Genomic DNA, 27935 nt, shown 5'->3' on the forward strand with positions numbered 1-27935 from the left:
TTCCGAACACCACTTGCTGAAGCTTAGCTTGGTAAAGACCATATCTGAGAAAACTGATGACATTTCCTTAATAAAGCAAGCTTTATTTTATTGATAAAATTCATTGTTTAAAAGAGAAAAAAATGTTATATGCCACATTTCTTTGCTTATCGTGGGTAGAACACAACCCATTTTTAAGCTATTACTTCTTTTGTTATATGGTAGAAAGAAACATTAAAAAAAAAAAAAAAAAGCAAAAGGCCAGGACCAAATCACTTTTTGAGAAACAGTCCTCAATAATGATAAAAGAGATACGATTAAAGATGAGGAATCATATATTTTATGAGTTTTATTTTTTCATTAGAAATTGACCTTGGGATATTTTTGGTTAAGATGATCCCATGTCATTTTAATATTGTCATTTTCATAAAAATTGTCATCAATATAAATAGATAATAATCTTTTAATCTTTCCAGGTCAATTCTAGTAGCAGATAGCTCAATATGTAATCTTTAATCCTTAAATCTTTAAATATAAAATATACACATACACACGCGCACATACCGAGATCTGGTTCATTAATACAGAGCATGTGGCTTGGGCCCTGCTATGATTTTTTACTTGTAATAAATGCAATACAGTTTGACTTTGACTGTACCATGTAATAATCTTTTGATCTGTTGTAAATTATACAGAATGCATTGGAGATGGCCAATTATTTATTTGTGTTTTCATGGCACTGAATATTTATAAGCATGCCAAGAGGGGAAAAATGTTTGGCTTTTGAATATGAACAAACAGACTTGCATTTGATATATAAAACTCCTGGTTTTGACAATAGATTATATTCAGACTCCTAAAACTGTCAAATATTCTTTTTTTATTAAATAGGAAAGTATTCTTAAAGCACACAACCAAATAATTGTATACATGCCATAAATTTACAGTTCACTATCCCTGCTGGCTATAGTAAAATATTTGAATTTAGGTAAGTACCACGGCTATTCCCTGATATTCTATAATATTGGTTAATTACTGGTTAACTACTGAGAATGGCAGTATACTCTGTCTAGAATTCCTAGCACTTCACTAATGGAACATAACCTCACTTCCCCCAAATCAAAGGGATGTCTTCATATGTCTCACTTAACATACTCTTTTTTTTTCTTTACTATTTTATATCTAATGAATTGATTTATTCCTTATTCAAAAAGGAAGGATGTACCTCACTAGTTTTTATGGAAAGAAAAGAGTAAGAAAAGTATAACACATGACTCTAAGACAAGGAGTTTATGTTTTACGCTTTACTTACTCAACAAAACTCTACAATGGTTATATTCAAATAGGGTTTGGTTATCTTCTTTGAAGAGTTACACATTCTTCCCAGGTTGACTATGAGCTGTATAGCAGTTCCAGGATATTGCAAAGTAATGTAGCGTTTGCATTAAACAAACTTTGGAGCCCCAGCTTTGCCTTCTGCTACCTACGTAATCTGGAGGAAGTCATTTAACTTCATATTTATCTTAAGGAAATTGAAATTCAAGAAGTTAACACTTTATAAAATTTTTATAAACACCATATGAGAAAAAAATGTAAAGTACTCACATAGTATTGATTACATATTCAAGGGCATTTTTGCCCTTGTCTTTTGTAATTGCAGTCCCATGCATATTGAGTGTTTACTATATAGAGTGCAAAATGTTCACAGAAACATCTTATTCAATCCACATAAAAAGGCTGTGAGGTAGGTAATGGAATCCCCATATGTTAAATGTGAAAAGTGACACTTAAAGTATTACATGTCATTACCAAGATTACTCATTTAAGTATTCATTTTGAAATGCAGTTTTGGCCTTATAAATATGAGCCATTTCATAGTATAATACTGATAAAGTAAAAAAAAAAAACATATATGTTTGTAGAGGGGTGTATATATAACAGGGCACTACCACTTCTTCAAGAACATTTATTTATAAATATGTATCTCAAAGTTGACTGACATTTAAAGTTTGCATGCAAATAGCAGGCTGGATATATCTAAGGAGTCGTATCTGCACTAGTTATATCAGAACTGCACTTGTAATCTGCAACCCTCTCTAAGAAACTGTACAGTTTAGCTTCCACGACTTTGCTCATGGTACTCTTTCATCCAAGTAGAGTTCATTTAATGGATTAACTTTCCTTTGTACTTCTCTGTATGTCAATTCCAAGAACTGATGTTTATTAATTTATCTCTATAGGACTCACTCTTTCTACTGCATATCCTATAACAACTCTTGTGTATGTAAATAAAGGACATTTCGATTAGATATTTTTGTCTTTAACTCTCCAGCTATTCAATTAATAAGCTAATGATCAATATACATTTAATAAACTATATCCACAGAACAAGCTAGGAATAATGGGTGCATAGTCTCAGAAAATGACCAGTATAAGAAAACTAACATACTCATAAAGCATTATTTTACCACTTCTGACATAAAGACAATGCTAAGCCTATCAGTTCAGATTCACTGAGAGTGGTTCATTGGGCCAAACCTACTAAATAAGTCTTCTATCTCTCACATGTTGCATGCATGAACACACATCCCCACGCACTGCAGGCAAACATACATGTACAGATTTATTTCTCACTATTTTGATGACCAATAAATGATGCTAAAGTCCACATTCTTATTTTTCCTCCTCTCTCTTTTCTTGTCCTCATAGTTGAAGTGAATTGCAATTATCTCATACGTTAGTGGTTCTCAACTTTCCTAATGCCTCCTAATGCCATGACCCTTCATGTTGTGGCGACCCCCAACCATAAAATTATTTTTGCTGCTACTTCATAACTGTCATTTTGCTATTGTTATGAATTGTAATGTAAATATCTGATATACAGGATGTATTTTCATTGTTACAAGGGGTCGTGACCACAGGTTGAGAACCGCTGATCTAGATGAACAAGCAGGTGGTAAAACTAAGCATAAAAGATAGAGAAATTCTATGAACTTCTATTTGGGGATAATTTTCAACCTTATTGCAATCTATCTCTTCTCATATGTAGTATTTTTAAAAAGTTGTATTTGTGGGGCCAAAAGCAAAATTCCAATTTTTTTTCTCTTTTAAGTTCTAATGTGGGATGAAGGAACTACCACTAAACACTGTTGGAAAATCATGAATGACAGGGAATGTTCTTCTGATTATATTTCATGTGTCCCAATATCTCTATAAACATATTATTTACTTTACTAAAATAATCAATGGACATCTTGTAAATGATTTTATTTTCTTTAGTTTTTTTTAGTGTTTAGTTCAGTAGAAAACTTAGAACTAAATTGGAATTCATCTCTCATAGCTGTAAAGAATTTCATGTTATGTATTTTATATCTTATGTTTATCCAATTCAAATAATTTTTAAAATTCATTTAATAATTCCCCATATTTATTAAATTAATACCTTCTCATTTAGTTGCACTATATGTATTTGCAAATGTTTCCTTTTAATTTAGTATTTTAAAATCTACAGTCTAAAAACACTTTTAAAAATGTAAACAGTTGATTTGGCACTGAAAAGCAGTGCCAATAGAGTATGCTCAGATGTCTAGAATTTCTATAGTTTTATTGGTCATGTAGAACATGAAAGGTTGTTAAACCTAAGTAAAAATAATTTAACTCCTCCTCTAGCTATTGAATATCTTGTTGTCCTTCAATGTTGAGCTCAAGACACGTATCTGCCAGGTAGACTTCTAAGCATATAGTTCAGTTGTGTTCACTTGTTTGTTTCAATTTGTGATTTTTTTTTTTTACACTTATGGTATAAATGCATGAGGAACTACAGGGATGTAGTCTCCAGAAAACCCGATGAAAATTATTTAAAGAGTTCTAAGAACATACAACAAACAAAGAAATATTTATTCAATAAAATCCACTAAAACTCAGTAAGAAAGTCTGTGGTATTTGAACCAAGATCTGTTTCTCCTTCCACCTTTGCAGTTCAGCAAATGGGAACTCCACTCCTGACTAGTACAACCAAGAACAAAGGGATCCTGCTTCTCCAAGCTATTAGTTGGAAGGTTATCTATTCATGAGGGACAGCATGGTAGTATTTTTCAGCTTCCCTAACTGCCAGTTCCTGAGGCTAAGTTCTGGGTAAACTCAGCAGAGCAATGAGCATGGCCTGGTTCCATCAAGTCCTCATTCATGGGATAGAGGCAGCACCTTGAGCAAGGCATTCCTGAGAATATTGAAGCCCTCAATACACTTCCACAGCTTCTAAGGGAGAGGTTTTATGCTAGGACAGGTAAGCCAAGATGAACAAGGCTACTGCTTCCCCTTCACAAGTAAACATGTAGCTATTGGGCAACGCCTGTGGCTCAAAGGAGTAGGGTGCCGGCCCCATGCATACCAGAGATGGTGGGTAGAAACCCAGCCCCATCCAAAAACTACAAACACAAACAAACAAACAAAAAAACATGTAGCTGTTAAAGTGAGGTGTCACCTAGAAAAAATTTGCAAACCATGGCTCAAAGATTTTGCCTGAGAGTCAGGGAGAAAATTAGGCCATAAAGCAGAAAGCACTGAATCTGTCATTGAGGAATTGATTTCATGTACAAAGGAATGTGAAGTTTAAGCCTAATATCGCTCTCAAAACGGTAAAGATTCATATGAAAGCCAAATGGGAAAAGATGGGTAGATTTGATAGGTACCTTGGAGATACGGGCTAAACTATAGATCGGCTAGTTGTCAGGAGAATGGAGTAAGAGTTAACAGAAAGGAGCCATCCAGAGGTAATAACAAACTTCAAACATTTACCTAGGAGACTGTCCCTTTGAAGGACCCAAAATTTGAATGGATTATTCTGTGTGCAAAATACACAGTAGAGCCTTACTGAATTCAATAGAGCAATCCTCTAGCAATTAGTCAAGCTTACCAACTGGATGTGTTCAGAAGATCCCTGCCAAAACCACTGTTTTCTTAGGTGTTTGTAGAAATACCCAAGACTACCTCCTGAGGAGAAAGATCAGAGGCTTTCCACTGCTGGGGAAAATAGATTTGATATATATATAAAGAAACCCAGCAAGTCATAAACAAATAATATCAAAGCCCAAGGATGGGAACCAATAGCTATATTATATTATCTAAAATGCCTAGTTTCTGGCTTGGTGCTCATAGCTCAGTGAGTAGGGTGCTGGCCAGATACACTGAACGTGGCAGGTTCAAGCCCAGCTGGGGCCTGGTAAACAACAACAAATGCAACCAAAAAATAGCCAGGTGTTGTGGCGGGCATCTGTAGGCCCAGCTACTTAGGAGGCTGAGGCAAGAGAATCGCTTAAACCCAAAGGTTTGAGGTTGCTGTGAGCTGTGATGCCACAGCACTCTACTGAGGGTGACACAGTAAGACTGTTTCTAAATAAATAAATAAATAAACAAAATAGTTAGAAATATTTGCCTAGTTTCTAACAAAAAAAGTTATGACATTAAAACAAGCAAATGAGAAAGAATGCCCCATATACTAGGAAAAAAGCAGACAAAATAAATCACATGTGACAGTGACCATATATTATCTGGTTTAATAAAGTTCAAAATAGCCATTATATGTCCAAAGAACTAAAGGAAGTTGTAACTAAAGAAGCAAAGTAAGGTATAATGACAATAGCATATTAAGGAGAGAACAGTATTAAAAAGATAAAAATTGTTTTATTTTGTTTTTTTAAACAAAAAAAGCAAATGGAAATTCTGCAGTTCTAAAGTGCCTAAACGGAAATGAAGAATTCATCAGAAGGTCTCAAGAGTAGATTTGTATTGACAGAAGAAACAGTAAACTTGGACATAGATCAACAAATATTATGCAAACCAAAGAATAGAGGCAAAGAAAAAGGAAGAAAGGCGGGAAGGTGCACTGGCATGTACAGAATTGGAAAGACAGGAGAAAAGCGAGAGAATGGATTAAAAAAATATGTATTTGAACAAGCAATGACTGAAAACTTCCAAAATTTATTTGAAACCGCTAACTTATAGATCCAAAATCTCCTTGAACAAATTGAGTAGGATAAACACAAAGAAATTCATACATATACATGCCCCATATTAAAAGTTGAAAACCCCAAAACAAGGAGAACATTTTGAAAGCAACAAAAAAGAATTAAAACAAAGCAAAACAAAAAAAGTTATCACCAAGGAGCCTCAATAAGACTAGCAGCTGACTTCTCATCAGAAATGATGGAGGCTGGAGGAGAATGAGGAAAACACACTCAAATTACTCAAAGAATAAAAATAACTGGCAACCAAAATTCCTACATCCAACAAAACTGTCTTTCAAAAATAAAGTGAAATAGAATCATTCCCGGATAAATTCAAATTAGGAAAATTTATAGTAACAGACCTTCCCTTATAGGAAATAATAAAGAAACTCTTCAGTTGAAAATAAGGGACCTCACACATTAATTATGTACTTATGAAAGATTACATAAATGCACATTTCTTCTCCTGTCTTCCTTTATCTGTTTGAAACTCAACAGACCTTTATCTATATATTTTTGTAACTAGTTATATTATGTTGGGCTTGTGCTATATAAATATGTTAATACATTTGGTAATAGCAGCAAGAAGTACAGAAGTATATTTTGCTAAGGAAATGACTTCAGATAGTAACTCAAATCTGCAGAGACAATAATGAGAACAAAATGATAAATGAGAAGATTAATCCTCTTCTTTTCTCTCGGATTCTTTTTTTTTTGAGACGGAGCCTCAGGCTATCCCCCTGGGTAGAGTGCCATGGCATCACGCTCATAGCAACCTCCATCTCCTGGGCTCAAGCGAGTCTCCTGCCTCAGCCTCCCAAGTAGCTGGGACTACAGGCGCCCGCCACAACGCCCGGCCATTTTTTGGTTGCAGCCATCATTGTTGTTTGGCGGGCCCGGGTTGGGGATTCAAACCCGCCACCTTAGGTATATGTGGCTGGCGCCTTAGCCACTTGAGCCACAGGCGCCAAGCCTTCTCTCAGATTCTTTAAAAGACATAGTACATAAAGTAATAATTAACCAGGGTTGGCACCTTTAGTTCAACAATTAGATTGCCAGCCATATATACCGGAACCGGCAGGTTCAAATCCAGCCTGGGCCTGCCAAACAACAATGACAACTACAACCAAAAAATAAAAATAGCCAGGTATTGTGATAGATGCCTGTAGTCCCACCTACTTGGGAGACTGAAGCAAGAGAATCACTTAAGCTCAAGAGTTTGAGGTTGCTGTGAGCTATGAGGCCACAGCATTCTACCCAAGGCAGCAGCTTGAGACTCTGTTTCAAAGAAAAAAAAGTAATAATTACACTAAAATAATTTGAAGTTAATAACATCAACACATGTCATATATATATCAAAAAGGATGTGACGCTATAGAGCTATACAGAAGTAACATTTTAAATTATCTTTAATTAATTAATTGATAGCTCGATCATCTACTCTGTCCCCTAATCTTGCTTATTTAATATATGTGTCGTGATGTATGAGCACTCTTCCTTGTTCTGTGAATAAAAGGAAAAGCAAACAGAAACAAGGACTCTGATGTCTTGGAAGTTACAGTAGCAGAGGATAATCAAATAGGGCTGAATTAGATGTGATGTTAAGGTGAGAGCCATAAAGAAACAGATATTGTTTCAGTACAGCACATGACAGAGACAGCAGGTGAAGTTGGAAGATTTGAAGAAGATGCACCAGGAACAGTTACAGTTGGAGTTGAGCTTGGTGAACTGGAAAGTACTCCTTTTGCAAGAAGAAATGCTACATAAGGACAATTATAATCAGAGTTAGGGCCCAGTTGTGTTAATCGAGGATGATGATCTCATCTCAAGACCCATCACTCTGCAACACCTGCAAAGACCCTTTCTCCAAATGTGATATTGACAGAGTTTACAGCTGGACACAGCTTTGGGGGAGGAGGCACCATCGTTCAATTTACTAAATTCCCTCTTCTTAAAACTAGGAAATTTGTAACAAACTAGAATAATACTATCACAAACATGCCCTTGTCATATAAAATGAAAATATATAAAATTAATTTAATTGTACATACTTCCTTGAATTCACTCTTCAAAATATTCTAAGGTACAACCTCAAGAAGGTTAAGTAACCCATAATTTTCTCCTGAGAATTTTGATGAATCTCTCTTGTCATTAATTCATTTATTCTTTTATCACTTTTCCATTTATGTTTTTAATAAGTATTTGTAGTTGTGTTTTCAGTTATTAAAACAAATCTCGTATAAAGCAATCCATAGCACTCTGGGAGATACTGCAGTGTAACGGTATTTTGATCACTTCTATCCTACAAGTCATTCATTATCAGAGAGCTGTGGAAGCATAGACAAAGGAGAAACACTTTTCTGTAGTCACAGGAATGATTTAAATAAGAGATGATCTTTTAACTTACCTGAAATAATTACTAATAGTAAAAGTATTCTAGTTACAGAAAGGTGCACAGTTTTTGCAGATAGAGTCAAGAGCATGTCAAAACAAAATAAAACAAAACAAAACAGAGGCCCAGAGAACACAGCATCAACAATAAAAAAAAAATAGCAGCTCTAAAGGTGGGAAAGGCAGAAACACCCAAAGACAAGAAGAATGGTGAGGTCAGAAGAGAAAATTGGGGCCAAATAAGGAACTGACTTGTTTTATACGCTATTGAGTGTAAGATACGCCATCTGGTTACTGCAGAGCCATTAACACATTTCTGCATCAGATTTATGATTCTAAAATTTATCCAGAAGTAGACTAGAAAACAAGTTACATCTTGCTTATTTTGTTTTTCTCTAAGTAAATAAGTGTTTACATTAGGTATATGGATGCCTCCAAAATTTACTAAGTATTTCTTAAAACTGTTTAAATAGGGATAAAATTAACAAAACAACATAAAGCAAAAATATTCACCTGTATCTCCAAAACTCAAAATATGTATCTTTATCTGTTTTAGATGAATACACAATTGAAATTACCACTTATCGTAATTTTCAACACAAATGTCATATTTAAATACTAAAGATTCACTTTTATCTAAATTAATGAAATGATAGCAGTTCAAATTTTGAAGATATTATTGAGCAATAAAATTAATTAGATAAGCTTCTAAGGAAATTATTCATGTCCTTTGTGACTGGCCCCAAAATGTTTGCCTTTCATCTGATACACAAATATTAAATATAAAGATATTATAATTAGAAACCTGATTAGCATTCATTAAAGATTAATTTTCTAAACACCAGAGATGTGACAAAATGGTCTAGAAGGAAAAGCCCATTTCAATTGGCCACAGAAGTCAGGCTGTTTTCACAGATGAAGGAAGAAAAGGCTGAATGGCATCTGGTATAAACAGCTTCTTGACTTCTACCATTTGAGTGCTAGTGACTTCCTGTCACCTCTCTGTCACACAGCCTCATGAATTGCCCATTAATTTTGCCCTTTTATAATCAAAGGTAATGGAATACTGCCAAGGCTGTTACTTGGGAATTTGCTTCAAACCGGTTTCCATGAGCTGCTGTTTTTGCAGGCATCGATTGAAATAAACAGACTTGCCTTTCCAGACTATAAGAGAGAAAAATGATTTGACAAATTTAGATATACTGATGTGGCTCAATAAATTATTCTTGAGCTTTCTACAAGTAGAAGGGTGGAAGCTATGAGCAGTGAATTACAGCCAATAGGGGAATGCAAAATAACAGAATTTATAATTGAGTAGGGGATGAGAGAAACACTGGAAATTTATAAAATAGGAAGATGTGAACTGAATACATGATAGAAAAAATAGCAACTTAAGAAGTTTAAAATGAAACTGATGGGAACTGGAAAGAAGATGTAAAATAATTTCGGGAGTGTATTTTAGCTCTCCAGTGAGTGAAGATAAACTTTTTGAGATACATTTTGTCCATACTTTGTACGGTAATTTTTAAATCATCAGCAATGGTTTACCAATCCATCCATTATTAGATAGCTCAGGAACAAGTTAGAATGCAATTAATCCATGGACGCTGGCAGGGACGTTTGGATAGGGTATCCTCTTTACTGTGTTATTTTAATGCATTACCCTTACTCTGTCGTGGAAACTGCATTGACATAATCCTTTGCCTCCTTCAAATACCTATCAAGAAGTTTCTGCCCTCTGTTGTACATGTTGACCACCAGAATTATAATGATTTTTTATTATAGGACTGTGAACCTTCCAGTAAGTTATAAAGGATAAAAGGGTGTCAGTTTGTTTCACTCCATGAAACCTCATTCATATCTACAGAGTAGTTTAGATTATAAGTTTAATCAAATAGGGGCTTCAGTATCTAATGAGCAACGCTTGTAAGTTATAGCTTTTCTACTAACCAAGAAGTAGCTCTCTCAAGAGAGGGGGGAAATGCTTTCTCTTACTGAAAAAGCTGTGGACTTAGACTATCTGAAAATGACATCCTCTCCCTGGAGAAAATGACTATTACATGGTAACTTTGGTTCAAGCCCTCACTGACCGCTGTCCGCTTTCCCTGACTGCTAAAAAGCACACTATCTGGCTACACCGTTCTCAAGAGCTCTCTAAATCAGCAGGGAACATGTGGGTGTCTTGTTTATCCTGTTCATCTTAAGGGAACCTGGAAACAGTGGCGTCATCTGTAACCACGCTGAAAGTACTTCACACTTCCTTTTCCCTACATATCTGCAGTAAACTCTCACGGTCCTTTCTCCAGTTCACACGAGTCAAGATCTTAAAAACTAAGACACATTTGAGATTCTAAAATTTTGATCCTATGGGGAAACGATTTAGAGCCATTGCAGTAAGAGCTGACTTTATGAACCTCTTAGATACTTTACATTTCTTAAATGTAAAACATTGACAATCACATTCTTTACAAAAGTCACATGAGTGACAGTTTATAAATGAAAAATTAGTACTACTGAGCATGAAGCTGGCAGGCTTTTCATTTTTCTTTTTAATGTGTGCTTCATAACATTACCTGTATTTAATTCTTTAGGTATACTTTTCCCCCCTCTGTTATCTATACAGTCAGTACATACACATTTCATCTTTTTTGGTTTTGTTATGTGCCTATGTGTGTGGGCATACGTGTCTTTAAATGGTTTACTTTTTGTTTGTTTTGGCCTGTTTCTATTGTGTACTGCTTTTCCTGAATTTGTGAGTTAAAAATATTGACTCTTTCCTTTCACAGCCCTTAATACATATTTATATCCTACTTACATGTGCTTCCTTTCTCTATAGTGTCACGGTAAGGACATAAAATTGTATAGTGAGTTTGTTATTCCTGTGTTCCTATTACTGATCTAAGTCTTCTTTGTAAAAATCGTCAATCCCACACTGCCAACTAAATTGCATCATACTTCTATTAATAAATCCTCAGTGGGTTCTCCCCCCCCCCCAATTATTTCACATAGGATTGATTCAAGATTATTGGAACTAAATTTCTTGAGATTTCTTTACAACATGATTCTATTTAAATCCCTTATATATAGAACCTAAGGAGACTCCCAGTTTCAGGGCGATTAATGTGTAGACATATGTAAGCTTCAGTTTCAATGCCCATTTAATACCACTTTACATTAAAATCTGCAATACTGGGTAGTGCCTGTGGCTCAAGGAGTAGGGCACCAGCCCCATATGCTGAGGGTGGCAGGTTCAAACCCAGCCCCGGCCAAAAAAAGTAAAATAAAATAAATAAAAGCATTAAAAAAAAAAAAAAACAGAAAAGGCTAAGCTTATTAAAAAAAAAATCTGCAATACTCACTCATAAGTAAATACACACTCAAGGACACACATGCTTTGTTAGGGAAGAAAACCAATACTGTGAAAATCTAGCATCTATTATAGTCTGTTATATTCTATCTCTTTGAGGTCTATTGGATTACTGCGAAGACTTATTTTTTTCAAATGGGAACATGATTTCAGGGTATGTGAGGATTGAAATCAATTTATATGAGTTATATAACATAGTTTGTAATAAAGAAGCACCAATTCTTGACTATAGTGAGTCCAAGAAGAGTAGCATAGGGACCCTATTTTCTGAAAGTCAGGAAGTGATAATGCTCAAATATGAACCCGGGGCAATCTAACCAACGAGAAACAAACTAATTACTCCCACAGGCTGTCTTGACTTTGGCATTTATAAAACATAATCAAAGTATCATAATATTGTTTTGTTTTTTATTTCAGATTAATTTTTTTATTATTGATTACTCCCCTCCAATGAATAGCCATAATTAACATTAAAAGAAAGTTTTGAAGATTCCACTTTTATGAAATTTTCTATCATTGCATTCATATTAGGAAGTGTAATAGTCTTATATTTTTTTAATTCCTCGGTGACTCCTTAAATATTTTGTGTGCAGTCAACTTTTGTAATTAAAGTAAGCAGCAAGAAAAGCATGTAAATCATATGAATTTGTTATAGTGGATCTGCCCCAAATGAACATACCCAAGTAATCGCCACCTGGCTCAAGATAGCCAACATAGCCGGCATCACGGACGTTATCTGAAGGGGTGTGGTGACACCTTGGTTTCTCAACACCTTGTTGATTTTCTCCTGAACTTACAAAAATTAGAATTCATATGGTAGATAAACTTTTGTTTCTGGCTACTTTAGTTCCATATTTAACTCATTCATATGGATGCATTTCTATAGTGTGGAAAAATAGTCCATTATATGAATACAGCACAACCTATTTATTCTCTTATTGGTGGACGTCTGTGTCATTTCAGTTTGTACTATTTTGAATTGTCCTATGAGAAATATTTTGTGTACATCTTTTGGTATACAAATATACAAATATCTGCATATTCCTTATTTAGGTATAGGGTGAAAGATAACCAAAATATACATGCACTCAGCTTTAATGTGGGTTTTCCAAATATTTTTCTATGGGGATATACTAATGTACACTCTGACCAGCAGTTTATAAAAGACCAAGGTGCTCGCTGCATAACCTCAACAATACTTAGTAAAACGAACAATTTATTATTCGGTTTTAATTTCAGTCATTGTAGAACAATGTAGCTGTGTATTAGTTAGATCTTAATCCAAAATGTACTGATGATTTCATGTTGAGGGCCTCTTCTTGTGCTTACTGTCCACTGGGCTTTTGCTTTTGTGAAATAGTTGTTCAAGTTTTTGCCATTTTTAATTGGATTGTCTATGTTGTTCTGCTGATACACATATTGTATATTACAGATGTGTGTCCTTCAGTAAACACATACACACATATATATCTCACAACACTCTCTCAGTCTATGACTTAATTTTTCACATTCTTAATAGTGTCTTTTGGTGAGCATGAATTCTTAATTCAATAGAACTGAAGTCATCCATCTGATTAAGCCCCCTTCTATTTCTAGTGTGTGGAGGAATTTTTATCTTGAAGATGCATATGCACATAACTTTGTCTGCACCTGTAGAGACTGATTGTGTTTTTTCTTCTCTCACGTATTAATTTTAGTGTTTTTTGAATATTATTTATTGTTATCCTAATCCAGAATTTTGAAATTCCATGGTACATTTTAGAGGGTCTCTTATTTCATTTTTCACCTTAACCTCTCTGATCTATGTGAAGAGTATTTATATCGATGGTCTGAGAGAGAGATCAAGGATCAGTTTCTTCTACTCATGGGTATCCAATTTTACAAGCAACATTACTGCAAACTCCCTCTGTAGTATCTTTGTCATGAATCAGTTGAGCACTTTTGTACAGGCCTATTTCTTGAATTTTCTGTTCCACTGCTCTATTTTTCAATCTTTATAATCCTACAAACTTTAACTTTACAATAGACCTTCATAAATTAATGTCATAAGAGCAATGACTTTGCTTTTTGTAAATATTTTATTATTTTTTGCCCTTAAAATTACTGTATACATTTATCAAATTATACAAACACATGTACACACACACGGGTTATTACAATTGATTTATACTGCTTAGAATCAACAGTTAAACTTAAAATAATGAACATTTTACATTCAAACTTTCAAATCATAAACTTTGTATAACACTTCATTTATTTATATCCTTAACTTCTTTCAGTTTTTTCTATTACAGGTCTTGCATCCGATTGTGTTAAAACATATTTGAAGTGTTTTCTACTATTTGATTTTATTTATTTTATTTTTTGAGTATTTGATACAAAATAAAATGCAACTGTAATATTTTTATAACTAAAAATCATGTAAGCTTTACTTTCTACTGATAATGGTCTAACTACAGATTTGTTTTCATTTTTTCTTTTAAATCAGTCATGTAATCTGCAAGTGATGACAACTGTATTTCTCCCTTTCCAATATTTATACCTTTATTTCTTCCTTGTACCTGTTGTTCTTACTGGGTAAAAACCTTTAGTACAATTTTATAAGAGTAGCAACAACGGACAAACTTATCTCATTTTTAATCTCACAAAGAAAGATTTCGGTATTTTACCAACAGGTCTGATATTTGCTATTTTTTTTTTTTTTTTAAATAAAATATTTTTTTTTGTCAGATTAATTCCCTTTATATTTCTGTATTTTTTTATTTTTTTTATTTTTATTTTTTTATTGAATGGTAACTGTGTACATTGATGCACTTTGGGGGTACAGTGTGGTGTTTTCACACACAATCCATGACATTTCCATCAAACTGATTAACATAGCCTTCATGTAACGTTCTTAGTTATTATGTCAAAACATTCATATTCTACTCATAGAAAGATTCACTTGTACCCTTGCAAGATGAACCACAGAAGTGAACCCTCGAATCCCTCTCCCTCCACCCTCTTCCTCCTCTCTCCCCCTCCCCATATCCTTAGGTTGTTATTAGGTTATAGCTTTCATATAAAAAGGTTTAAATTAATTTCATAATAGGTGTGTGTACATTGGATACTTTTTCTTCCATTCCTGTGATACTTTGCTAAGAAGAACATTTTCCAGCTCCATCCATGCAGCCCAATTCATAATTGCCAGGTCATGGAAGAAGCCCAAGTACCCATCGATCCACGAATGGATCAACAAACTGTGGTATATGTACACCATGGAATACTATGCAGCCATAAAGAAAGATGGAGACTTTATGTTCTTCATGTTCACATGGATGGAGCTGGAAATTCCCTTTATTTTTCTAATATGCAGAGAAATTTTTATCATAAAGATGCATATGTAACTTTCTCTGCATCTATAGAGATTGATCATGTTTTTCTCTTTTTTTATCACTTGCTATTTTAACTTCCATTAATAGATTTTTCAAATGTTATAATATGTCCCTGTATTTCTCTGAGTAAAATTTTTTGTATATTAGTGATTTTGTTTTGTTGGTAAGTTATCAAGAATTCTGTGTATAACACAATATTCTTGTCAGGTTTTAGCATCAAGATTATATGGGCTTTATAATAAGAGAAGAAAAATAGTCCCTTTTTTTCTTTTCTCTGTTAAAATTTATGTTGGTGAGTTCTTTTTTTTTTTTATTAAATGATAGCTGTATACATTAATGCAAACATGGGGTACAGTGTAGTGTTTTCATATACATTTTGAAATACTTTCATCAAGCTGGTTCACATAAATTTCATGTCATTTGAATAGTCATTGTGTCAAAACATTTACATTCTAGTTCTAGAAAAGTTCACTTGTACCCTTGTTAGACAGAAATATAGGTGGTCTTTTGAGCATGAGGATTAATGTGTTAAGATTTGGTAATTATAGATTCAATTCATTCAGTAGAAACAATGAATATACATGCTTTTCCTTTTCTATTTATCCAATTTGCAAAACCTGTGTTTTTAAACTTATTAGTCTATGTCATGACACATTTAAAAATTATTGGCATAATATTTTCAATTTATGTGTATACCAAATATGTTCATACTCATGCGAATACCTTTTTCAATTGGAATAATTATTCCAATTATCTTTTTTAATGTCTCTGGAAATTATAATAATTACCCAACCTTTATTTCTGATGCTTATTTCTAATAAGCATCTAAGAAATATATCTTTTATATTCTTTCTTACACGGTTTTATCAACTTTATTCATCTTTATGAATAAACAGTTGTTGGCTTTGTCACATTTCATTGCTATACATGTGTTCTAAATTTGATTTTTCCTAGTATATCTTTATTTTCACCTTTCTGCTACTTTTTAAATTGTAATTTTCTGTTCATTTTCAGGCTCTGTGAAACAGAAGCTGAGTAATTGATTTTCAGCATCTCTCCTTTCTCACATGGACATTCAGGCATTGAGTTAGCGCCATCCCACGTTTTGTCATATACTGCTATCATACATTTTTAAATGTGCTAATTTCTTTTGAATTTTTATTCTGTTTTCCATGGGTTATTTGGAAGTATACAGTTTAATTGCCAATCCAGAGTATTTTTTTGGTTATGAATTTTTCTAACTTAATTCCAGGCACACTCTGTATGTGGTAAGGCTCATTTTATGTCCTAGTTTTTGTGCATTTCGGTAAATGTTTCAAGTATGTTTGACAAGACTCATTTTTCTGTAACTTCTTTAGTGCAGTATTTTATGCATTTCCCTTAGATAAACTTATTAATTGTGATATTTTAATGGTCTCCAGCTTGTTTTTTGTCTACAGAACTATTAAGAGAGTTGTGGATTAAAATCATTACCCACAATGGCTTATTTGTCTATTGCTCCCTTTGATTCTGACAGTTTTTATTTTTTAGATTTGAAAAATACATTATTAGGTACATATGAATTTAATGGGATTTTTATAACAAACTTAATAATAATTTATCATTATGAATCTCTTCACCTTATTTGGAAATATTTATTTTATCTAAGTCTATACATGATCTAATTTACCTTGGTTTGACTTTGCAGGCAATCTTGTTTAAATCCTTTTTAGTCTTCATTTATATTACATTAAAACTTTATCTGTGATAAGAAATGTGACCTGCTTTTTGCAAATGTTTGCTTTTTCTAGTTTAACAATTTATGTCTATTAAGTAAACCATGTGGTTCCTTTGTGTTTGATATGATTGCTTATATATATTGGTTTGAATTTCTTTTTTTTTTTTTTCTTTTGTAGAGATAGAGTCTCACTTTTTCGTCCAAGTAGCTGGGACTACAGGTGCCCGCCACAACGCCCGACTATTTTTTGTTGCAGTTTGGCCGGGGCTGGGTTTGAACCCGCCACCCTCGGTATATGGGGCCGGCGCCCTACTCACTGAGCCACAGGCGCCTCCCTGAATTTCTTTTTGAATTAAAAAAACATGCAAATCTTTCTTATTTTCCCTCCTTTCTATTTTTTTTGATTAATAAGATTCAATTATTACATTCCCCTCTTTATTCTAATAAATATAAATAGCCTTGCATTCATATTATTTTATAACCATAAATAGAATAATTATATACATATCCTTCATTTATTAGAACATATCTTAAGTAATGTTTCAAACATTTTGGGTATAATGTAAGGATGCTTATGGTGAATTAATTGGTATAAACATTTATATTATCCCATTCCTGTTCTTGTGTTATTGTTATTACATATTTTACTTCTATATCTAACTTATACATGTAAGACATTTTAATTATATTAAGTAGTACATATTCTTTTATACTTCTGTACATATTAACATTTAGGGTGTTTTTTCCCTACATTATGATATTGCCACACAGGCTGATTTTCCTTTTGTCTGAAGAAAAAAAAATTTTTTTAATGAAAACTTCGGATAAAGCATTTTAACATCTTTTTTTCTTTTTCTATAGAAAATAACTTCATTTGAAGTTTCCTTTTTCTTAATATAATATTTTGGTTTGGCAGTTATTTCTTGTGTCCTTTAATGATGCCATTTTTTCCCTCCAACTTTCATAATTTCTATCATAAAATCAGCTGTCAGTCTTACCTTTCTTAATATTTTCATTGTTTTATGGATGATTTAAATACTCTTATTGTCTTTAATTTTTATCAGTGTTACTTTGATGTGCCCTTGGTATGCTTACCCTGCTTAGGGTTTGCAGAGCTTTTTGCATCCATGTCTGGATATCTTCTATACAAATCTGCAACCATTATTTCTTCAAATATTACTTCTCCCTTGGCCTTTCTCTTCTCTTTAGGGGACATTAATTATAAATCGTTAGTCCTTTTCTGTATAAGATGTGTTAAGATAAGTGTTCATATTTGTATTTTTTTCTCTCTGTAATTCTTCCTAAATTTCTCTCCCCCCTCATTTTCCTTTATATTTTCTTTTTTTCTTTCATCTCTATTTTGAATTTGGTTTACTAATCCATATTTTTGCCAGATTTCATCTTCTGTTTAAATTGATTGCATTATTACTTTTACTGATTGGATTTTTTAGCTTTAGACTTTATTTTTATAGGCTCCAAATACACCTCCTCTGTGATCTATTGTATTAACCATATTTATTCTTAGTCTGATAATTTGAATAACTGAATCACCTGGACTTTTTATATTATCTGTTTTCACTTATTGGTGGCTTGGTTCCATTTCATGGCATGTCAGATTATATTTAGTGAATTTTGATCACTAGATATGAATGATCTTACCTCCCTTTAGACATAGACATAATTTTCTTTTCTTTTATCAGGAAGACATGTTGGGATAAATCTCCTTAATATTATCAAGACAGAACTTCAGAATTTATGAGGGTTAATTTAATTTCTGGTTTTCTTTCCTCCTAGGGCCCATCCTTTCTGTTAAACTGCTGAAATATTTGTTTAGTTTTTTAGCTTCTTAGCATGTGTTCTCTGGTAGGTTTATATCCCCTTAGTCTTTGCACATTTTGAAATTTGGCAAAGGCATCAAGTATAAAAAAACACGCATAACGTCTTGATCTCTTCAATTATCTTTTCACTGTGATCTTGGCCTTTCAATTTCTAGATACCTTGATAAGTCTGAACTTAAACTTTTGTCTCCAGAGTCCCAGGAGACCCTCATAAACTTTAGTTCACAGATTTCCATTTGGTCTTTACGCCCTGTGAGTTGAATCAGTTAAAATTCTGAAAAGAACAAGGAGTGCTAAATTTAGGAGTCACTTCAACTTGTTTCCTTTCTGTGCTAGCTTGGCTTAGGTACTGGCTTTCTTCAAATTTTGTTTTTCTCCCTTAATTTATTGTTGTTGTCACTTGCAGAGTTTGCCTGATATAAGATACCATCATAGACATAAGAAAACAACTTATTTTTTTCTCTTTGCATTATAGTGTAATATTTTTGTTATTTCTCCAAGACAATTGAACTGTAAATTACTCTGTATTTGTTAAGCAATGGACAAAATATTACTCTGAAAACAACTCTAATGGTCTGCAAGTTGAAGGGACATGTGGTAAGTGCCTAATAGCATTCATGGATGGTAATTAAAATTGTGTTATCTTTAGTTAGTGCTCTGACTACAAAGTCAGACCAAATCCCTTGAGAGTGCTTTCCTCGGTATTTTGCCACAGTGAATTCTGCATTTACTGTGACAATGGACCAAGATATATGCACCCTATCAAGTTAAATAAACAAAGACATAACTCAAGATGAAAGATTAGCAGAGCTGGCTGAAATGATTGCAGTACAACCCACCATGTCAGTGTCAAGTACATGACAATAAAATAGATGCCACTGATTTACTCTCACATGTTAATATTAAATGACATGAACATATGAGAATGTAAAAGTAGTTATACATAGTTATATTTATACATCACTACTATTTCTAAATGTATTTGTATTCACAAATCTTGCAACCATCTATGCATATTAGAAAGGTAAGTAGATAGAGAAGAATATGTATCCTTGTAATAAGATTTTGAAAGATATATTGGGTGAAATATGTAAATCTGTAAGTAATAGGAAACACTCTTTTTAAAAATATATATATTTGTAGAGGTAATGCAACAGGGCTGTGTATAATGGCATTATACTTCACAGAATGTACATAAGCATTTTTTTAAAGTCATACCTCAATATTACATTCCGGCTGCATACTTCTAAAGAAAATTTAATAAACTAATCTTGGGCCCAGTAAATCTATTGTGCAAATTTGCAATGTAGAACAACAGAGATACTGACAAGAACACAAAACATCATGCTTATTTCAAAACATTATGAGAAAATGGGAATATATGGTCCAATACTGTAGTCTTCATTGTTACTAGCAAAATAATTCCAATAATGAAAAAAAGGAAAAGTTGCTACAAGTTTATTTGCTTACTGAATTTATGGAGGATAGAAAAATCCCTGAATGTTATCAGAAATACTTTAATTTCTAAAAATTCAGGTCAAAGACACAAGTGAAAAGTAATATTTTTTTAACACAGCAAAAAAATAAGAATAAAGATGCAGGAGAAATGTACTGCCAGTAAAAATGATAAGTTCTATTATGGGCATTTGCTTTTTTGTTACTGCAAATAATCCAATTTTTTGTGGTGATCTTTGAACAAAATTATTAGGTTAAAAAACTTACTTTTACTCCATATGTTGGCACTTTTCTTTTAGAACTTAAAATGATGATGTACATTTTCTCGAGCAAAGGTATTGGAACAAATTGGTGGGGAATGAACCACTTTGGTTGACTTCTTATATGCACTAAGTGATATAAAACTTAGTATGCTCAGGGTCCAAGTTCTGTGTAATCTTTATATAAGTCTTAGTGAAATAAAATGAATGGTGAAATTCTACTTGCAGACTGATTCCTTGCTCCATTAATAAGCCATGCCTGCAATATCAGAATGTCATGATCATGATCATTATCATCACTTTACAAGACTAAGAAGTAATTATTGACTTACTCATAGACACTGTGCTTTCCTCACCCGACAACCCTTTGAAGAAAGTGGCATGAAGATTCTCTCATAGATATTTAACTTCCAATTCCAATTTTAAAATTATCTTTCCAACCTTCATTCATTCGTAGATACTACCTATACCTGCTGGGTGCCAGATACTCTTAAAGGCACTAGAGATAGATACTAAATTGGAAAACGAATAAATAAATAAACGAAATATACATGTATTCTATTGCATTCATACATGAATGAGTGGGTTGACACTAAGGCATAAATAAAACTTACAAACAAAAATAAAACAGGGTAAAGTAAAAGAGAGAGATGTTGGAAGCAGTTAGTCTTTCTATGCGTCATTTTCCCACTCAACTCCCTTTTTCTCATTGCTCATAAACACTATATACAGGAAAGCAATATCAAATTATAAGCATACTGACTTCCCTTCTCTACTTTCTCTGTTTAATTCTGACAGTTTGACCCTGAATGTTCATCCCCAATATGGAAATAAAACAAGGCCTACTCTCCGTTCTTAGCTATCACGGAGAAGATTTATTTGCCCTTAGTAACAGGATTGCTGGCAACTAGTGGTCATCAATAGTAATGGCTTCCAAAGGTCACATATGCCCTCAAATAGTTTTGCTAACTGATGCTTTGGAAGGGCATAGGCTATTTGTAAGGTTAACCATTGTTTTGTTTTCAATTCTAGAGGAAACATACAAGCTTACTGAATAATGGCTATGTAAACCAGAGCTTACAATGTTTAGGGAAAGTAAAATAACAAATTCACATCATTTTTTTTTCTTGAGTTTTTGTGGGATCAGAACACTTGGTCAAAATAGACTCAATGAGTCTAGTTTGGAACCCAGAAAACTTTATTATAAAAATGAAACAAACAAAAAAAGGGACCCCTGATCTTTGAGCAGGATCAAAATAGTAAAAACCACACGAGTGCACCCGTCTTCATTTACAAATCTTCCTCTATCGGCTCCATCAGTCTGTGGGTTACAAACAGAGAAAGCCTGGCTGTGCTGCTCTGACAAAGGAAGTTCAGCACCTTGTCTCTGTGAGAGCCCTTCAACTGAGGACAGCGATGCTGTACTTTCTGAGTTTTCCACTCTCTACCAATCTAGTTCCATGAGCCATTGCTATGACTTAGTGTAGGGGCCTCCCTAGTTTTGGTGGCTTCCCTTTGCACATTCACACCCATTGTCAACACCCCTATTGGGCTGCCTATGCTGCCATCCCTGACAGCATCTTCCAACATAGGTTCAATTATTTTGTATCTGAGTATAGAATTTCATATTTACTCCTATATTGATTACTTTTCTTTATGGTCAATTATTCCTGCCTATTAAGGTGTTTTTGTATATCAGCTGTGTTCTTTTTCAAATCTCTTATGCTTTCTAATGTCATGTTTTCTATATAAGTCACTAAATATGAGACCATGCCAAAAAAAATAATAAAAAAGCAGTATCTTCCTCTGATTCTGTCTATAACATAAATCTTGTGAGGGGCTGGAAGACAGCATTAATGTTTCCAGTATTTATACACATTCTTTGTGATGCTTTGCTTCTAGAAAGGAAGAATCTATTTGGCATACCCTGTAGCAGTAGAGATTCAACTTTTATCTGAGTAGTAAGCAGGTATTAAGTTTGAAAAAATCCCAGTCATCATTAATAGAATGTAAATTTCAGCTAGAGAGAAATCTTGACTCTTTTTTATTCAAGGTTGTGTCTAGCCTGTTGTTCACTGGTATGCTCAGAACTGTACCTGTCACCTTAAAGTCAAGATAATACCTATTTTGAGGGTTATTAAAAAACTTGAAGAAATCATATGTGAAAACACTCAGGGAATCTCAGAGTCTTAAAAGAATCAGATCTTGTTTATTGTCCCTTGTATTTTGCGTTGAACTTTCAAGTTCCCCTTTTACTGACTCAACTTCCACTGAGGTCCTGACACCTCAGTTACTAATTCTACAAACACTCTTCTCTCTTCAGCCATTATTTCAAGAAACTTAAACCATGTCATGTGAACTTTTTTTTTTAAAGAAATTTTATATTTTACTGGGCAAAAGGAGAGAAAATATAACTTGAGGAACATGTTGGCTCATGCTAAGGAAGTGAATTCTAACACAGTTGTTGATGAGGAAAAATAATCAGTCTCCCAAAATAGTTTTCTGACCCCTGCAAGAATGCAGCCACAATGTAAGACCCTGGTAGAGGGAAGTGGAGTACCAAATGGTAGATGTGGGATACATAGTATATTCTCTAATCATTAAATTAAAAGGAACATTGCTTTTTATTTTGACTTACATTTTAGCTAACAAATTTATTTTGGCAAAGTTGTATCTCAGGGTTGGCTCAGTCAAACTAAATTAGGAATTGTTATAATAATTTTCATTCTCATATGGTTCCTATATTGAAATTATAGGTCATGCATTCACAGCACCAAAAATTACTGTTTTTCCCATAAACAGGTTGACTATTTTATTATACATTCTTTCAAGATTCTCTGTCACTAAATTACTAATCTTTCACTGGTAGTGTGCTGCCCCCAGAATTCTCGACCAAAAATAAAACCCTCAAATAAAAAATACTATCAATGAGTTCCACTGTTAGTTTTTTATCCCAACATCCATATTTATTTCTAATTAACTGCATGAGAGCAATCCAGAATTTTATAATTCCAAATGTTGCCCATCTAGGTGATATTTTTATAACTCTATGAGAATAAAAAGATTCCATAGCTTTTAATTTCTTGCTCATAAACCTTCATTATAATTTCTTCTCAGGAAATTGTTGGAATTTGCTCAACACTAAAAAAGAATTAATTGCCTAATGTATTAAGGCAATTAAACAAATCATTTCATCATATGAATAGCAATGAGTACAATTTCAGGGTAACATAGAAAATAAAGTCAAAGGAAGCGCAGGAAAGCAGGAAGCTAGTAATGGTAGATATTCAGTTACTGTGTGTTATAAGTTAGTGGCCAGTGTACATATGGCCACTAACTAGTAAAAGAAAACTATCTTACCTCACTGTAGTCAAATAATTCATAAATACTGATGCAGTATAGTGTTTGAAATTCATGTGTGCCTGATTCCAAAACACATCTAAATTTCTTACAGTTATACAATATTTGTCTTAAATCTTAGCTTGATATGAACACTACAGAAGTGGATTTGCAGAATCATACACTATGATACACTTTTATCATTAACTCTAGGGTAAAATTATTAGGCACAAATGCTCTTCCATCTTCTTTATTTAAAAAAATCAGTTAAAGAGATTTTTAAAAATTGGCTTAATGGAAACAAGACACATCCTGTCTCTAAGATGAAATACAAACATACATGTTGGAGTCATCTTGATGTACTAAAAGACTCAAATGGGAAGAATGCATTAACATGATGACTAAAAAGAAAAAAAAGTTGGTTTATAGGCAACTGCATAAAGACAATATAGTGAGAACACCAGACTAACATGCGGGTCAGCATCAGATTAATGGCACGTTTTATAACTGTTTCTCATATAGTAGGAAACACACTTCCTCTGTGTTTTACACTCCACTTTTTGAAAATTGAAAGGTAATAATAATTACATTGAGTTGTGGTCAACTTCCACGTTCAAATATTTGAAGATGTCTATGAAAACTAAGCATGTTATTATATTATCACTTAATTATCTAGTGTAATTATGTATTACCAACTGCTCCTCAAGGTAAATGATAAATATTGATAATCTAGTCCAGGTTTACCTATTCTCCTTACATATATTTGTTTAATGAATTGTTCTTCATTTGAACAATATTATGGTGGCTTACTACCCCTAAGCAATGTTCTTTATTTTTTTTAATTAAATCATAGCTGCATACATTAATGCAATCATTGGGTACAATGTGCTAATTTTATATACAATTTGAAATGCTGTCATCAAACTGGTTAACATAGCCTTCATGGCATTTTCTTAGTTATTGTGTTAAGACATTTATATTCTACACCCAGTAAATTTCACATGTACCCTTGTAAGATGCACCGTACGTGTGGTCCCACCAATTACTCTCCCTTCACCCATCCTGCCCCCCCCCTTTCCCTTCTTCTTGGGCTATAATTGGGTTATAATTGGGGAGATAGCAGTGTGTGGAAACAGTTTGACCAACAAACACAACAATTAGTAAATTAAATGTTATGTTAGAAAGGAGTAAGGGCTAATTAAAATAAGTAAAGCAGTGTTAGGAGGGGCTGGTACTAGGAAGATCAAGGTAGAGCTATTTGAGCAAAGACTTGAAAATGAAGGAGTTACCCCTGACTATAGCAAAAGGATACATATTCCAAGCAGAGGTAATATTCCAAGCATATCCAAGCAAAGACCCTCAAAGGAGAACATGGCTGATGTCTGGAAGTAGTTGATCACAGATTTCGGATGATTAGCAAACAAAATTATTTTCCTGAGTGTAGTAATAGACTTGCACAAGAAGCAGACAGAGAGCAAAGAAAATTAAACAACATCCTTTTCTTGATTACCAAATTGAAATAATGTAAGAAAAAACTACTCTAGATTTTAACAAAGAATTTTGCTTGGGTTATTAACTTTAAAGATACAACCAACTGCTGTTCTTATAGGATATTTTATTGCCTCTCTCTTGATACATCCTCCCTTTTAAAATATTTGCAAGCATTTTGTGCTTTTTTCCCACATTTTGACAGTCTGATACATACTTCTCTTTTTGAATAATATTGAGCTTATTACAACAAATGATTAAAAATCCTATAATGTTATGCAAAAGTAGCCATTAAGGTTATTTATTAATTCAGTGACTATTTGCCAATCATTTATAATATGATACTGTGCATGCTAGGAGGATTATGAAAAAGTGTAAGATGTATTTCCGCCCTTGATGGCATTAGGCCAGAAAGGAAACAAAAGCGATACATAAATAACTATAATTATAAATTAGGTCAGACTGTCTTCTCTGAACTCCCACAAAATTGTGGCAACATATACAGCTTCCAAACAGAGATGATATTTGATCTGGACCTTGAAGGTAAAACATTATTTTGGAGCACAGAGATATGATGAGATATTCCAGATACACACACATGCACACAGAAAAAATTGTCAGGAGCCAAGTTCCCGAGATAGAGCCCTGCCCACCATGTCTGAGACACAAGATGAGCAACAACAGTGTATTGATAAAATAGTGTAGATACAAGATACTGATAGGGTTTGAGATGGAAAGAATATCAAGTATTTTGTTCCAAAACATTTTCCTCAAGTTTTGGAATACATGTCATTGATAATTAATATTTCTAACACATGGATAAGTATTTCAAAGAAATAAAACGATAATCGTTTAAATTGTTTTATTCATAAAGGGGACTTTAGAGGACTTGTTCATATACACTATGAAAATAACTAAGACATTTCAAGTTCAGATTTTATGCAATAAAAATGGTTGGGATTTTTAAATTATGATCAGGAAATAAGAACTATATTTTATTATTCAAATCCAGCTAGTGGAGCCAAACACCTACCATGTTAGAAGTATAAATTTGCTTACTTATTTGAGTGGGGGTAGAAAATGTAATAATGATAAATAATAGTGAAAACAATAGCAGCTTTCCTGTTTTGCTCATCTACCCAATGTCACACTAGATGGTATTATACGCTACCTTTTACTCTCCATTTTGTTAGTGACAGAAAATTAAGTCAACATGACTATATTCAAGCTGGGAGTGGTGGCTCATGCCTGTAATCCTACCACTCTTGGGGATTGATCTGGGTGGATTGCTTGAGCTTGGGAGTCTCGCACCAGCCTGAGCAAGAGTGAGATCCTGTCTCTACTAAAAATAGAAAACTGGCCAATCGAGTGCCTATAGCCCCGATTACTTGGGAGGCTGAAGCAGAGGATCATTTAAACTCAGGAGTCTGAGTTTTACTATGAGCTATGATGGCCATGGCACTCTACTCAGGGCAAGAAAGTAAGATTCTGTCTCAAAAAAAAAAAATACATATATACACACACACATATATATGACTGTATTCAAGATGAAAAAACTACATATACTACCTGCAAGTAATAAATTTAAATTTAGGACTTCCAACATTTGTGGATCTCAGTGGACGATGTCAAACTTAGTTTTGTTGAAATATGAAATCCCTCTTCTTTCCTAAGAAAATCTCTAGGTTCTTAAACATAGAATCATTTATAATTTATTTCACATCTCACACAAAACTTGGCTCTCTGTTCTGTTTATATTAGTTAGTCAATAAATGTGTATTAAAGTAACTAGATGAATAAAATGTAATTAATAATGGGTCAATAGTTGGAAGGATAAAAATGGGTGGATGAATGGGCTGATGAGTTAAAGAATATTAACAGAAGGAGAATATTTTGTTTCATGTAAAATATAATAATTCAGAAGCTCAACTCAAAATAAGATATAAGGCAAACAACCAGTCTCCTCAGAAGAAAAGTTTTATGGTAGATTCAGGTTATCAGAGTTAGGATATGGGTCCCCAGATAAATTCATCCCCGGAAAAGAATACTGGGTGAAACTGTCTATCAGTGGTTCAATAAGAAACACAAAAACAATTAAAAACAGTAAAAATTAAAGAAAATAATCATTGTCATCAGAAATGACAATTAACATGTTTGAGATAATCAGAAAATTAACTGAACTGTGTGACTCCAAATAATATTTTTGTGTATATGTATATTATATACATATGATGTATCCATATCTTTATATATTTACTAAACATGTATTTATAGATAGCTTTATATGTTTGTATATGTTTCATGATAGTGACATTCATTTATAATATTTATTACAGGTAAATATCCCAAAATAACAGACATGAGGTAATTTAAGCAATTCAGAATCTCATATTAAAGAAAATTTTGCACAAATTATAATCTTGCTATATAGTAAAATGTGGTGTTATCAGAAATATGATGCATATAAATTTTTTTTAAGAGACAGAGTCTTACTTTATTGCCCTCAGTAGAGTGCTGTAGCATCACAGCTCACAGCAATCTCCATCTCCTGGTTCATCCTTCCAACCCAGGAGACGGAGGTACAAAGATTCTCTTGCCTCAGCCTCCCGAGTAGCTGGAACTTCAGGCACCCGCCACAGTGTCCAGCTAATAAATATTTTTATGGCATAACGGTGGTAAAATAAATTGAACTGCATACAGAATGAGTTAAAATTATAGAAAA

At 33.3% G+C, this 27935-nt stretch overlaps 1 protein-coding gene across 1 annotated transcript in view; it reads right to left on the reverse strand.

The window, feature by feature from the left end:
• The window catches only part of CDH8 (cadherin 8), a 377151-nt gene that overhangs the window by 74311 nt on the left and 274905 nt on the right, over positions 1-27935 (reverse strand). The gene's annotated exons all lie outside the window — the stretch shown is intronic.

Source organism: Otolemur garnettii, unplaced genomic scaffold, assembly GCF_000181295.1.
Source record: "Otolemur garnettii isolate 467f Iridium unplaced genomic scaffold, OtoGar3 scaffold00207, whole genome shotgun sequence".
NCBI lineage: Eukaryota > Metazoa > Chordata > Mammalia > Primates > Galagidae > Otolemur > Otolemur garnettii.